Source organism: Pleurodeles waltl, chromosome 5 (genome assembly GCF_031143425.1).
Source record: "Pleurodeles waltl isolate 20211129_DDA chromosome 5, aPleWal1.hap1.20221129, whole genome shotgun sequence".
Taxonomy (NCBI): Eukaryota; Metazoa; Chordata; class Amphibia; order Caudata; family Salamandridae; genus Pleurodeles; species Pleurodeles waltl.
In genome coordinates this window covers 1,060,540,894-1,060,554,765 of record NC_090444.1, presented here as the reverse complement: position 1 = coordinate 1,060,554,765, position 13,872 = coordinate 1,060,540,894, and the positions used below count along the sequence as shown (strand labels likewise).

At 45.5% G+C, this 13,872-nt stretch overlaps 1 protein-coding gene across 3 annotated transcripts in view; it reads right to left on the bottom strand.

The window, feature by feature from the left end:
• GINM1 (glycosylated integral membrane protein 1) overlaps nt 1–13,872 on the bottom strand; it is a 220,889-nt gene that overhangs the window by 33,037 nt on the left and 173,980 nt on the right. The window lies entirely within an intron of this gene.

Below are 13,872 nucleotides of genomic sequence, written 5' to 3'. Positions count from 1 at the left end.
GCATGTCCCAGTAAAATGGCAAAATTGTGTTGAAAAATTAGCTTTTCTGATTCAAGTCTGCTTGTTCCTGAAAGCTGGGAAGCTGGTGTTTTTAGCACCGCAAACCCTTTCTTGATGCCATTTTCAGGGAAAAAACCACAAGCCTTCTTCTGCAGCCCCTTTTTCCCATTTGTTTTAAAAAAACCACATTTTCACTGTATTTTGGCTAATTTCTTGGCCTCCTTCTGGGGAACCCACAAAGTCTGGGTACCTCTAGAATCCCTAGGATGTTGGAAAAAAAGGACGCAAATTTGGCGTGGGTAGCTTATGTGAACAAAAAGTTATGAGGGCCTAAGCGCGAACTGCCCCAAATAGCCAATAAAAGGCTCGGCACAGGAGGGGGAAAAGGCCTGGCAGCGAAGGGGTTAAAAATGTCTTCGGCATGTCTAAGCATGCTTGGAAGCATAGGGAGGCATTGGTACTCTTTATGTGTAGATGTTAAAGTATTAAATAGAAAATTGTCCTCAATGGGATCTGTCTGTAATTGTACCTTATGATACCCAGCTGCCCTGGCTATTACTTAATTATCTATATGATATATATTATCTATGATCTATATTAGGGTATTATCTTAAAGGGTAGATGGCCTCGCTGGGTATAAATCTGGGTCATTATGGAGAATGCGATCGGGATCACATATATCCCATGGGTCTACCTCTTCTTCGGGATTGTAGGAAGTTGGCTCTGTACATACTATTTCAAAGTAAGAAATAGTGTGCACAGTGTCCAAGGGTTCCCCTTAGAGGTAAAATAGTGGCAAAAAGAGATAATTCTAATGCTCTATTTTGTGGTAGTGTGGTCGAGCAGTAGGCTTATCAGAGAGTAGTGTTAAGCATGTGTTGTACACACACAGGCAATAAATGAGGAACACACACTCAAAGAATTACTCCAGGCCAATAGTTTTTTTTTTTATAGAACAATCTCTTTTCTTAGTTTATTTTAAGAACAAGAGGTTCAAGATTTACAAGTAAGACTTCAAATGAAAGGTATTTCACTCAGGTATTCTAGGAACTTTGAATAATCACAATAGCATGTACAGTTGTGACAGAAATGGCAATAAGCTACTTTAAAAGTGGACACAGTGCAAAAATCAACAGTTCCTGGGGGAGGTAAGTAAATGTTAAGTTCACAGGTAAGTAAAATACTAACAGGGTTCAAAGTTGGGTCCAAGGTAGCCCACCGTTGGGGGTTCAAGGCAACCCCAAAGTTACAACACCAGCAGCTCAGGGCCGGTTAGGTGCAGAGGTCAAAGAGGTGCCCAAAACACATAGGCTTCAATGGAAACGGGGGTGCCCCGGTTCCAGTTTGCCAGCAGGTAAGTACCCGCGTCCTCGGGGGGCAGACCAGGGGGGTTTTGTAGGGCACCGGGGGGGACACAAGCATGCACAGAAAGTACACCCTCAGCGGCACAGGGGCAGCCAGGTGCAGAGTGCAAACAGGCGTCGGGTTTTGTATTGAAAGCAATGGGGAGACTCTGGGGTCTCTTTAACGATGCAGTGAGGCACAGGGGTGGCTCCTCGGGGTAGGGGTGTGTTTAGGTCTGGGAGGGCAGTAGCCAATGGCTACTGTCCTTGAGGGTGGCTACTCCCTCTTTGTTCCTCCTCCCTGTGGGGAGGGGGGCACATCCTAATCCTATTGGGGGAATCCTCCATCCACAAGATGGAGGATTTCTAAAAGTAAGAGTCAGCTCAGCTCAGGACACCTTAGGGGCTGTCCTGACTGGGGGGTGACTCCTCCTTGTTTTTCTAATTATCTCCTCCAGCCTTTCTGCCAAAGGTGGGGGCAGTGGCCAGAGGGGTGGGCATCTCCCCTAGCTGGGATGCCCTGTGGCGCTGTAACAAAGGGGGTGAGCCTTTGAGGCTCACCGCCAGGTGTTACAGTTCCTGCAGGGGGAGGTGGAGAAGCACCTCCACCCAGTACAGGCTTTGTTCCTGGCCACAGAGTGACAAAGGCACTCTCCCCATGTGGCCAGCAACATGTCTGGTGTGTGGCAGGCTGGCAAAAACTAGTCAGCCCACACTGGAAGTCGAGTATGTTTTCAGGGGGCATCTCTAAGATGCCCTCTGGGTGTATTTTACAATAAATTGCACACTGGCATCAGTGTGCATTTATTGTGCTGAGAAGTTTGATACCAAACTTCCCAGTTTTCAGTGTAGCCATTATGGTGCAGTGGAGTTCGTGTTTGACAGACTCCCAGACCATATACTCTTATGACTACCCTGCACTTACAATGTCTAAGGTTTTGTTTAGATACTGTAGGGGCATAGTGCTCATGCACTTATGGCCCTACCTGTGGTATAGTGCACCCTGCCATAGGGCTGTAAGGCCTGCTAGAGGGGTGACTTACCTATGCCACAGGCAGTGTGAGGTTGGCATGGCACTGTGAGGGGAGTGCCATGTCGACTTAGTCATTTTCTCTCCACCAGCACACACAAGCTGTGAAGCAGTGTGTATGTGCTGAGTGAGGGGTCCCTAGGGTGGCATAAGACATGCTGCAGCCCTTAGAGACCTTCCCTGGCATCAGGGCCCTTGGTACCAGGGGTACCAGTTACAAGGGACTTACCTGGGTGCCAGGGTTGAGCCAATTGTGGAGACAAAGGTACAGTTTAGGGAAATAACACTGGTGCTGGGGCCTGATTAGCAGGGTCCCAGCACACTTTCAAATCATAACTTAGCATCAGCAAAGGCAAAAAGTCAGGGGGTAACCATGCCAAGGAGGCATTTCCTTAAAGGGATCACTTAAATCATCCCTATGTGGTGATGCCAATGATGCCTTTGGAGAGAACTGTGTTGAATGTGTAGGTGAAGGTGGTTGTGGGGTAGAAGGAAGGGAAGGAGAATGTGGTGGAGAAGGCTGAGGTTGTTGCGTAGCCTTTTGTTTCTCCTTCTGTTTCAAGAGGTTGATAGGTGGAGGCCCACCATCCAATGTCTCTTGAAATGTAAGTTTTCTTTTAATTGTGGAGGAGGAGAGGCTATGACCCTTCCTGTTTCCTTTCATATGAGTTTGCGCTGTTTAGAGTCCATAACCTCTAATATAGGTTGTATTTCAGATGATTCCTCAATAGTTGCAGAATGTTTACTACTGGCAGTTTTCGATTCTGAAGGTTTCGATACGGAATGCTTGACTTGGACCGAAAATGTGGGCTCTGAATGTGCTGTTATTTTTTCGGGCTCTGAGGTGGAAAAGTCCAATTTTCGACTTGCTACCGATGCAGATGTAAAAGTCTGTTTGGTATATACGGAATGCACCTTGGTCTTTTGTTTCACTGCTGAACTCGAAGGTTGGTCATCCAAAGGTATTTTTCAGTACGACCATGGCCTGAAGGCAGTGTAGGACCAAAGATCAATGCAGAAGTCTTTTTAATTGTTGTTGTTTGGTGTGATGAGGCCGATGTACTCATATACTGCGCCGGTGGGATCGATTGACTGTCGACTTCAGAATCTCAATCCGAATCTGAATCTTCAGTGGAGATGGCTATGCGCTGTCCTACCTCTTCTTGCGTGTGTTCTTCTCCAAAGATGTCAGGTGTTTGTTATGAAGACTTGGACCACATCTCCATTTACACGCTCTTCGGTCCCTGACACTCTATTTGGATCAAAACAATCTACAAGCAACGCAGGACTCTTTTCTGTGTTCTGGAGACAGGCACAGATTGCACACCAAATGCTGATCGGTGTAGGGAAATTTGGTGTGACACAGAGGACAGAACTGAAACAGAGTCCGTTCCATCAGCCTAACATTGTTTGACTACAAGAAGGGAGAAGTCCCCTCTAAAGGCGAGAAATCGACCCCGACGATCAAAATCAAATCGAATATAAGAGTGGATCGAAACTATACCAACGTTTATAGAAAGTTAGGATAAAGTTCAGAAGATACTGACTGAGATGTACCAGAGCGAGAGGAAACACATCCGAACCTGACGGCGGAAAGAAAACAATCTAACAAAGGACTCAATGCCCATGCGCAGTATTAATGAGAGAAGTCACTTGATCTGTGACTTGAAAACCTTCTTTGAAGAAAAACAACTTGTAACACTGAGCCCAACACTAGATGGCGGACTTATGCAAAGCATGTGTATTTACAGCTACACATGCCATCAACCACATATATAGTATTTCCAGCTCCTGAGTGAGGCCGCTTGCAAAGAACCGGTGGGCGCCCTAGGGCTCCGAGACACCCCCCCACCCCTCTTCCCTCACACACATCTAACACCCACCTCCCCTCACCCCAGCCACCAACAAACATTAAAGATGTTGGTGTCTGAGGTGGGCACAGGGACCATCATAAATGTTTTTTTTTAAACAATAATAAATAGCATAATAATAATAAATAAAAATAGACCAAACCCTGTGGCAAACCACAACATGGGCATAGCCAAAGGCTGTACACACAAAGGAGTAGGGTGCCTAGGCCGTGCATAGCCAAAGGCCATGCTCAACGGGGCTTTGGGAGCCAATGGGGGGCTGGGTATAGGGCCTGGCCTCAGGCCAGGGCTTGCATCGAATTTCCCCACCACACACAGCTATCTACAGCTTACTTTACATTAAAAGAAAACCTAGAAATACACTGAACAAAAAACAAAGGTTAAAGTGACGTTATAGTTAGGAATTGCTGTAGTTTTAGATGTATTAAAGCCAGTATAATTAAAGCAGTTTGAAAACAATCTCCACAAATTTGACTAGTTTGCCAGTCATAAGTAGATTTTGAACGCTTAGCATAAAATATAATGCATGAATACTGGTTCTGAAATTATGTTTATTAATCATAAAGGAGGTTTCAACAACATTAGCCTAATATATCTGATAAAAAGCCGAACAGGGTATTTCAATTAGGTTCTCATCATGTTGATGACAAAATCTGCTCTTAGTGGAAAGGAAACAGAGTGATTACCAACATGCTCTGGAATCCCACTGGAGTATCAACAGAAATCGTAGTCACAAAAAAAGCTTTTATTCACTAACTAAACTAAATAAGAATACCATTATAATGAATATTGAATAGGACTGTACTGAATATTTAGCATCCTTTATTCTGCTGAGTGATTTCTAGTCATTACCAAGAGGCAATGTTACAAGCTTTCTTTGCCACCACTGTAGGGCCTTGACAGAATAACAAGCCTTCTCCAGAATCAATGAAATTAAACTTCTCTGTGATACAAAGCCCTTGGAGAGGAACGCATGAAGGGGGATCTCAGCATTTAGTGCACTAACTGAATTTGTATACCACAAAACCAAGGTAGTTTGGAAGGGACACATTTTTATCTGAGACAGAACACTTATCCTTCATAATTACTGTCATAGGTAAATAACCTTTCTTGTTCAACATCAGATTTTGCACCAAATCCAAACAATAGTCCTACAGAAAGTGCAAGCCGATTTCCAAGCTATTTACAAATGGACACTGATGCAACCAAGGTCAAATCCCTGATGATATGTGTCTCCTAGCTCTAACCAACTTCATTTACCCATAAGTCACCCTCAATGAACTCTAAGATCAGCTGGAAGTCTAATTGGAGCACGTAGTCACTCTTTTGTGTGTTCTTTTGTGTGTTAACATTTTCCCAGAAGACAACTTTGGCCACAATGAATAGTATTAGGATCACCTGGACTTCATTTTTATCTTATGACTTTTATTTACCTTTTTCATATTTGTCTGTGATCTATCAATTACATTTTTAAACAAACCCTGGTTTGAAACTTTATGTTCTTTATTATTTGACAGTGACAGGACTGCTAAATGAATGTATGATGGAAAAACAAATGCTGGAACCACGCCTGCCTGAACAATGCGGTCAGAACAACGACCACGTTGTTACCAGAAATGCCTTTATCACGCATGCCTTTACAACGATTTTTCGTTGTAAAAGCATGCGTGGGAACGGCATGCGTCATTCTAGCATGCCACTCCCCACCTGCCCTAAGGCCCCCCTAATACTAAAACGAACCTGACCCCCCACCCCTACAACAAAACTACCGCCTGAATACCTCCCACCCACCCTGACCCCTAAACCATTCCCGACCTCCCCCACCTGCCCTAAAAACAACCAACTCCCCCATCCCCCCTAAAAACCAAACTATCCAACTCCCCCACCCCAAAAACTAAAGTACACTGATCCCCCACCCCCAAAAACCAAACTACCCCAATTCCCCACCACCAAAAACTAAACTACCCCACCCCTGCCCCCCAAAAACCAAACGACCCTGATCCCCCACCCCAAAACACAAACTACCTGCCCCCAAAAACATAACTACCCCACCCCAAAACAAAACTACCCTGACCCCTCCTCCCCGCCCCTAAAAACAAAACTACTTTGATCCCCCTTCCCCCCCCAAAAAAAACGACACCGACCCTAGCCCCAAAAACAAAACTAGCCCGATCCCCCACCCTTTCGCTAAAATCCAAACTACCCCATTCCCCCACCCTGCCCCTAAAAACTAAAGTACCCCCACCCCCAAAACCCAAACTATCCCACCCCCACCCCAAAAACAAAAGTACCCCGACCCCCAAAACAAAACTACCTCGAACCCCCACCCTGCCTTAAAACCAGAACTACCCTAATCCCCACCCCTAAAAAAACAAACTATCCCGCTCCTCCCTTCCCAAGCCCTTAATCCACCCCCACCCCTAAAAACTACCCCGAACCCCACTTATCTGGCCGCGTCCTCTCCCGATCCACTCTGCCTTTTTCGCTGCTTTTACCAAGCATATGCGTTGTTCAACACATGCGTGGTTAAGGCAGAGAAAAAGGCAGTCGTTCTTCCAGCAAGCGTGGTTACTCGTGTAATCATTGTTCCGGAGTCGTTATTCCGGACGTTTCCCCTGCTAAATCAGTTATTTTGCCCACACTCTCACGCACTGAAGAGGTCCCAAACAAAGCTTTAGTACTGTACCATCAAACCGGTTGGTTTGCTTTCTGACCAGGTTATTGTAGGAGCTTTTAAACAGAATGCACCAAAGTCTTTGGCCACTCTCTGCCATTGCATTTACGATGCAACATCTGACCTGATGTTGCTATTAGTACCACAAATATAGGTCATAGTGAAATCAAGTACTGCGGTCTCCACTTTATAAATGTCAATAATGCAACTAAGTAACGTACTACACCAAAACTCATTAGAATGATTCTAGTCTAGAAATGTCATTCAAACTGCTAATATTTCAGAAAACAAATGTGGACGCTCACTGTTCTAACTTAGAAAAAGTTATTGTGCTCCTTCTCTGACAAAGTATTTAAATTTAAATTAAAACCCATATTTATATTCAAAAGTTCAACTTGAGAATTGTGGATGAGAATATCCACTGTATACTCTCCCTTCCACTGCCTTTCCGAAAAGGCAATAGAAATGCAATGGAAAGCAGATTTCCACAAAACTGCAGTTGCAAGGAAGGAGAAAGGAGTTGAATAGGTGGCCAAAGGCAGCTAACCCCACAGAGTATCCCTAACTTGCGACCTTATGTTGTCTTTTTTAGGGCTTGGAACCGAGTCCTGAGCCCCAAGACGGCTGCCACAACTTCCAGATAGATGTGGTGGCAGTCAAACAGATCTCAACTGAAAATCTGTCTGACCCTCAGAGGCTCCACGTCCATAGATATACAATTTATTTGAGCATTTATTTCTCAAGAACTACTGAATGGATTTACACCTGATCACAAAAATGACGTTCTGGACCAAGACCTGGCTTTCTGCCTGTGTCTAAAGTTTCTACGGAAAAATGAAACAAGTTTTGTGACCCCCTTGTTTTCTCAGCCCTGCTTGATAGATCACTTAGAAACTTTCTATGTCCAAATAATAGAAAAATAGCACTTTAAAAAAAAGTTTAATGGAGATTCGTCAAATGGCGCCAAAGTTATTAGCAACACAAAAATATGCACTTCCTTTAGAAACACAATCCTCACTATAACTTCCCAGTGGTATAGATAATAAAATGTGGGCCAGTTTCTGGAAGACATTTGACAAAATGATTGTCAGTGACATTCAATCAGCAGTCAAGATTTGTTTTTTCAGAACGTAATAACTGAGCCCTCCACGATATAGAAGCGCAGTGTTATCTTACACTTACACTTGAATACAGTAAGGAATAAGTTACTTACCTGTAACTGTAGTTCTCCAGTATTGGACCCTTTCATAGATTCACATGCTTGAATCATTCCCCGTCGTCAAGATGGGAGTCCCCAGTGTAATACAGAAACTATGTCCAATTGCATATTAAAGCTCTAAACGCATTAGGCCTCTAACTTAGAAACATATCACAGTCGTTTTGTAAAAAATGACTAAGCTTAAAAGACAACCAATCAGCTCACACCACCCTCTGGAACCCTCCTTTGAGGAGCTGTCTTCCCTCAGATTTTCCAAGCACAAGTGTTGCAATACAGTTAGTACTGAGGAAATGAAGGTGAGCTCCTCAGGGGAGGTGGGTGGGTCGAATGTGAATCTATGAAAGTGTCCAATACTGGAGAACTACATTTACAGGTAAGTAACTTGTTCCTTACTCCGGTATTGGAACTTTCATAGATTCACATGCTTGAATCAGAATAGAAAGCAGGGAATAACACATTTTCGACATGTCTATAGTAACACATCCCTCTTAAATGTGAACCAGCATGACAATATCCACATAAACCTTCTTTACGGTCTACAGCCTGGGGAGCAGAAAGGAATTAATGTGAGATAATACACAATGAGCGGATGGAGGGAAGAAAAAAATTAGCTCACCTTCATTGGAACAGGTTTCTGAGGACTGTTTGCCCGACAGCTGCATCCCGAAGCGACTCTGTGTCCAAGAAGTAGTGCTGCATGAAGGTGTGAGTTGTCCTCCATGTCGCAGCATGACAGACGTCCTGAATCGACACACCTGCGAACAGTGCACAGGACGCAGATATAGCTCTGGTAGAATGTGCTCTTACACTTGTTTGCAATGGTCTACTTGCCTTCTAATGGCAGAAAATGATTGCGTCTTTAATCCACCGGGAAATAGTCTGATTGGATTTACGGAATGAGTTTGTTCTGTCCAGGTAAAATTTTATGCACCTCTTAAGATCGAGTGAATGCAGGGTCCTCTCTGCAGTAGCTTGAGGGTTCGGGAAAAAAGTTTTAACACCACTGGTTCATTGATAAGAAATCTCAAAGGCACCTTAGGAATGAATTTGGGATTGGTGCATAGAATCACTCTTATCGCTTTTGAATTGCAAAAAAACGGTTCTTGTATAGTGAAAGCTTGAATTTCACCTATTCTTCATGCCGAAGTAAGGGCAAGAAGGAGAGCCACCTTTCAATTGAGGTACCGGATGTCTGCCCTGTGGATGGGCTCAAAGGGCTCCTTCATGAGCTGGCCAAGGACGATGTTAAGTTGCCATGCTGGAGGTGGAGGTTTCACTGGAGGAAAGGATCTGAAGAGACCTTTCAAGAATTGCTTCACTAATCTCAGAGAATATAAGGATGATTTACCTGGTATTATTCTGTACCGGGAAACAGCTGCCAAATGGATTCTAAATGACAAATGGGCAAGCCCAGAACATGCCAGCTGTAAGAAGTACGGCAACACTGCCTCCGGGGCGGAGGAGAGAGGGTGTACATTCTGGGTTTCACACCACAAACAAAACCGCTTCCACTTATGGCGGTATGATTTAATGGTGCAAGCTGCCCATGCTTTAGCCAGCACTCCCTGCGATCAGCTGGTAGGTCGACATGGCTGAATTTGTTGAATTCAGGAGCCATGCGAACAAACTCAGAGACTTGGGATCCAGGTGCCTTACTTGTCCCCGGTTGATGGTAAGCAGCTCCGAAACTGGTCTGATCCTGATGGGTGGACAAGCAGAAGTAACTCCATGTACCACGGTTGACGCGGCCACGCTGGAGCTATCAGGATTATCTGGCAGGGTTCATCTTCATCTTCCTGAACACCCTTGTGAGGAGAGGGATCGGAGGAAACGCGTATGCATAAATCCCTGACCATGCGATCGAAAATCCATCCCCCATGATCCCTGTTGGTGATGCCAACTTGCGTAATGTTGGCATTTGGCGTTCTGGGAGGATGCGAACAGATCCAGATTCGGTTTTCCCTACTGGTCGAATATTCCATCTAATGTCCGCTGGCCTAATTCCCACTCGTGAGGGGATGTTGCCAACATGCTCAATGAATCCGCAATGGTATTTTGTAGGCCTGGGACATGCTCCACTGTTATGTTCACTGTTTCCAGATGGTCTGCGATTCTCGAGATAGCCGTTGGGAATGCGTTCTTCCCTGCATGTTGAGGCGGTGCATTGTGGTGCTATTGTCTGCTCTGACAGGCACTGTTGACCCTCGAATCCTCGTAAGGAAGGCTTGCAAAGCATAATACACTGCTCTCAGCTCAAAAAGGTTGATGTGAAAAAGATGATGAGAAGGGAGCCATTTGCCTCTCACCCGAAGGTCTTGCAGGCATGCACCCCATCCGGTGAGTGATGAGTCTGTCGTTACAATCATTGGAGGAATCTGTGGCAAGAAGTTGAGACCTTTTGAGATGTTTTCTGGGATTGTCCACCAATCGAGAGAGTGGATCATGTGTGGTGTTATGAGGACTGTGTCCTCGAAGGATTCTTGTGCCTGCGTCCATTGTTTGTCCAGCTCCTCTTGAATTGGACGCATGCGCAGCTGACAGTACAGAATGAGGCTTATGCATGTCGACATCATGCCTAGTAAGGACTTGTACTGACGAACTGAAAGACACCTTTTTCTTTGGAATCGCTTCGCTAGGGAGATTAACTTGTTTTTTCTGTCCAGCATTGGATAGGCTTTGGCCTGTTGCGTGTCTAATATAGCCCCTAGAAAGGCTAACCGAGTCGAAGGTTGAAGGAATTATTTTTCCTTGTTTAGAGTAAGGCCTAAGTCCTTGAAAAGGCGCAGAGTCGCCCTGACTGACTTTCGTGCTGTCTGGACATCTGGAGCTTCCACCAGCCAGTCGCCTAGGTAGATAAGGACAAACCTGGTGCCTATTTCTCCTTAGGTATGCTGCAACTGGGGCAAAACTTTTGGTGAAGATTCGTGGTGCTGAACGTAGCCCAAAGTGGAGGACCTTGAACTGGAAGTGTTTGCCGTTGACCACAAACCTCAGGTACTTCCTGTGTAGCGGATGAATGGAAATATGGAAGTACGCGCCTTGAAGGTCTACAGACGCCATAAAGTCTGCTCTGTTTAGAAGCTGGAGGACGTCTTGCAGGGTGACCATCTGAAATGTCTGTTTCTTGAGGTACTTGTTCAGCTTCCACAAGTCTAGGATTAGCCTCCATAAGCGAGATTTTTTTCGAATGAGAAAGAAGTGAGTATAGAAACCCTTCTCTCTCTGGGAATATGGAACAACCTCTATGGCCCCTTTTTTAGCAAGGTTGCTACTTCTAAGCTGAGCAGACGAAGATGTGTTTGTCGGGTCTGGGATGGAGGCATTAATTGAGGAATCTGAATGAATTCCAACAGGTGCCCAAATCGAATTACATCCAGCACCCACTTGTCCTTCGTTATTTGTCGCTAGCGTTGGATATGATGTTTTGAGATTCCATGGAAGACTGTAGGAGAGGAGGAACTTGGCTGTAGGCAGTCATTGTCTACGTGCAGACTCTTTAGACTGTCGCCATATCCTGCTACTGTGGTAGGGCCTGGTGTAAGCCACGGGAGGCAGTTGCCTCTGTTGATATTGTGGCCTAGAAGCTTGGAATGTGGTAGAGTAGGATGGATACCTATAGTGCTGGTATCCTCCACGAAAGGAAGGTTGACCTCTGCTCCTGGCTCCTCGGAAAGGCACTTTCCTGTACTGTAGGGTGCCCAATGATCTTGCTGTCTCAGTATCTGACTTTATAGTCTGAAGTGCGTCGTCGACGTGCTTCCCAAACAGTGCCTGTCCGTCATAGGGAAGATCCAAAATTTCTGCCTGCACCTCGGGCAAAGGTTAGTGGCTTTGAGCCAACCCTGACGCCTAATGACAGCTGACCCAGCAAGCAGTTTAAAGCCCATGGCGGCGATATCAAGCGCGCAATCAATGATTTCGGCCGAAGATCGTTGGCCGTCCATGAGCACCTCTTTTGCTTCTATTTTGGAACTCTCCGAGAGCTCTTTTAAGGACGGAGACATGTCTGATCAGAGCTGCAGATCATATCTACCAAGGAGAGCAAGAGAATTAGCAGCCCCTACCACAATAGCAGACATTGAGGAAAACGCTTGCCGACGTTATCTAAGCGTCTCCCCTCTTTATCTGGTGGTGTTGTCAACGGTGTGGAAGGGTTTCTGGAGCGACATTGGGCAGCTTGTGAAATCAGAGACCGGTTTCGGGTGGCCTGAGAGGCAAGCAGGAGCATCATCAGTGGACTTATATTTTTTGTCCAATCTCGGCAGCACTGCAGGGACCGTTGCAGGATTCCGCATTACCTTCAAGTCCTGGCTCCATACATGATCAATTATTGGGAGAGCCCTGACCGTTTTTCTGTGAGGCTCCTTAAAATCGTAGAGGAAACAATGCCGCTGAGTTGCACGCATCGGAAGATCAAACCGTGTGGCTGCTCACTCTAACAGGTTATGAAAGCCACTGATGTCTTCAGGTGGAGACTCTACAACAGGTGTTGCAGGAGATGCAGGCGCTGGTATAATATAATCATCCCACTTGTCATTCATTGTCTGGATTTCTCCTTCCTCAGCAGCCTCATCGGAAGAGGCTTGTCCCTGCATTGGTTTAGATAGTGGAGAATGTTGAGGCCTTGGTAGAGTTATAAGATGTGGTTGTTGGAACTGCAGGGGAGTTGGTGGTATAGCCAGAAGTATTGGCTGATGAACGCTTTGACGGAAAACATTCCTTATAGTCTGCCAACATTGCTTGCAAGTCCGAAACCAACCCGGGGGGAGGACCTACCAGCCCTGGTTGTTGCTGCTCATAATAGTTTTGGTCATAGTATGAGCCATTGTCATTTGAATACTCCTGGCATTTAACCCGTAACTGGGAAGGACTGCTGGCCACTCCAAAAATGCCATCTGCCTCTGAGTCATCTTCATCTAACAGGTGCGAAGGTAAAAGGCTCGAGACCTTACTAGGAGACATTACTGAGGAAGTCAGATGGTACTTCTTTACCTTTCTTTGCGCAGCCTGGTCCGTCGACGAGAACAGTGGTAAGGAACATAGTCTATGTACTTTTGTTGTAATCTTCGTCCTCGACGAGAGCGCCGACGGATCAATCGTCGGTGACGGTGGAAGCATTGACGGTTGAGGCGTTGTCGACGGTTGGAGTATCGTCGACGATGCCGTAGACGGTAGAAGCATCCTCGACGAGGCCATTGTCAGCAAGGTAGTCGTCGATAGGTGTTCAGTCGACTGAAATGTCGACGTTATCAGCGCAGACGAGGTAAGTCTCATTGACGAAGACTGCTGCGACGGTGAAGAGATAGGGCGTGCTTTCAACGAGAACGAGCAGACCGTCAACGAAGAGTCAGTCGTTGCCACTAACATAGTGTGACGACGGTGAATGTTCTCATTAAGGCATGAGCCACCGATGGCGTTACCGTCGATGATGATCCTGTCAATAGTGCAGGAATTGGCTTTCTGAAGGTATATTTTACCTTGAATGGTGGCGGTGAAGGCTCAGAGACAGGCTTCTTTTTTTATTTCAAATATGAAGCTTTTGATTTCACCTTCTTTGATGGGCTACATATTTTTGAGGACACCTCAGATGATTTTTTGAAAGCCTTTTTGGGTGGTTCTTCTGAAGGAGCTTCAGCTTGTCTCTTCACAGGTGTTTTTACCACAGACACAGAAGAAGATGCACTGTCCTCATCAGAAACTGGATTGTCTCTGGATATCAGTTTTTGTAGCCAAAG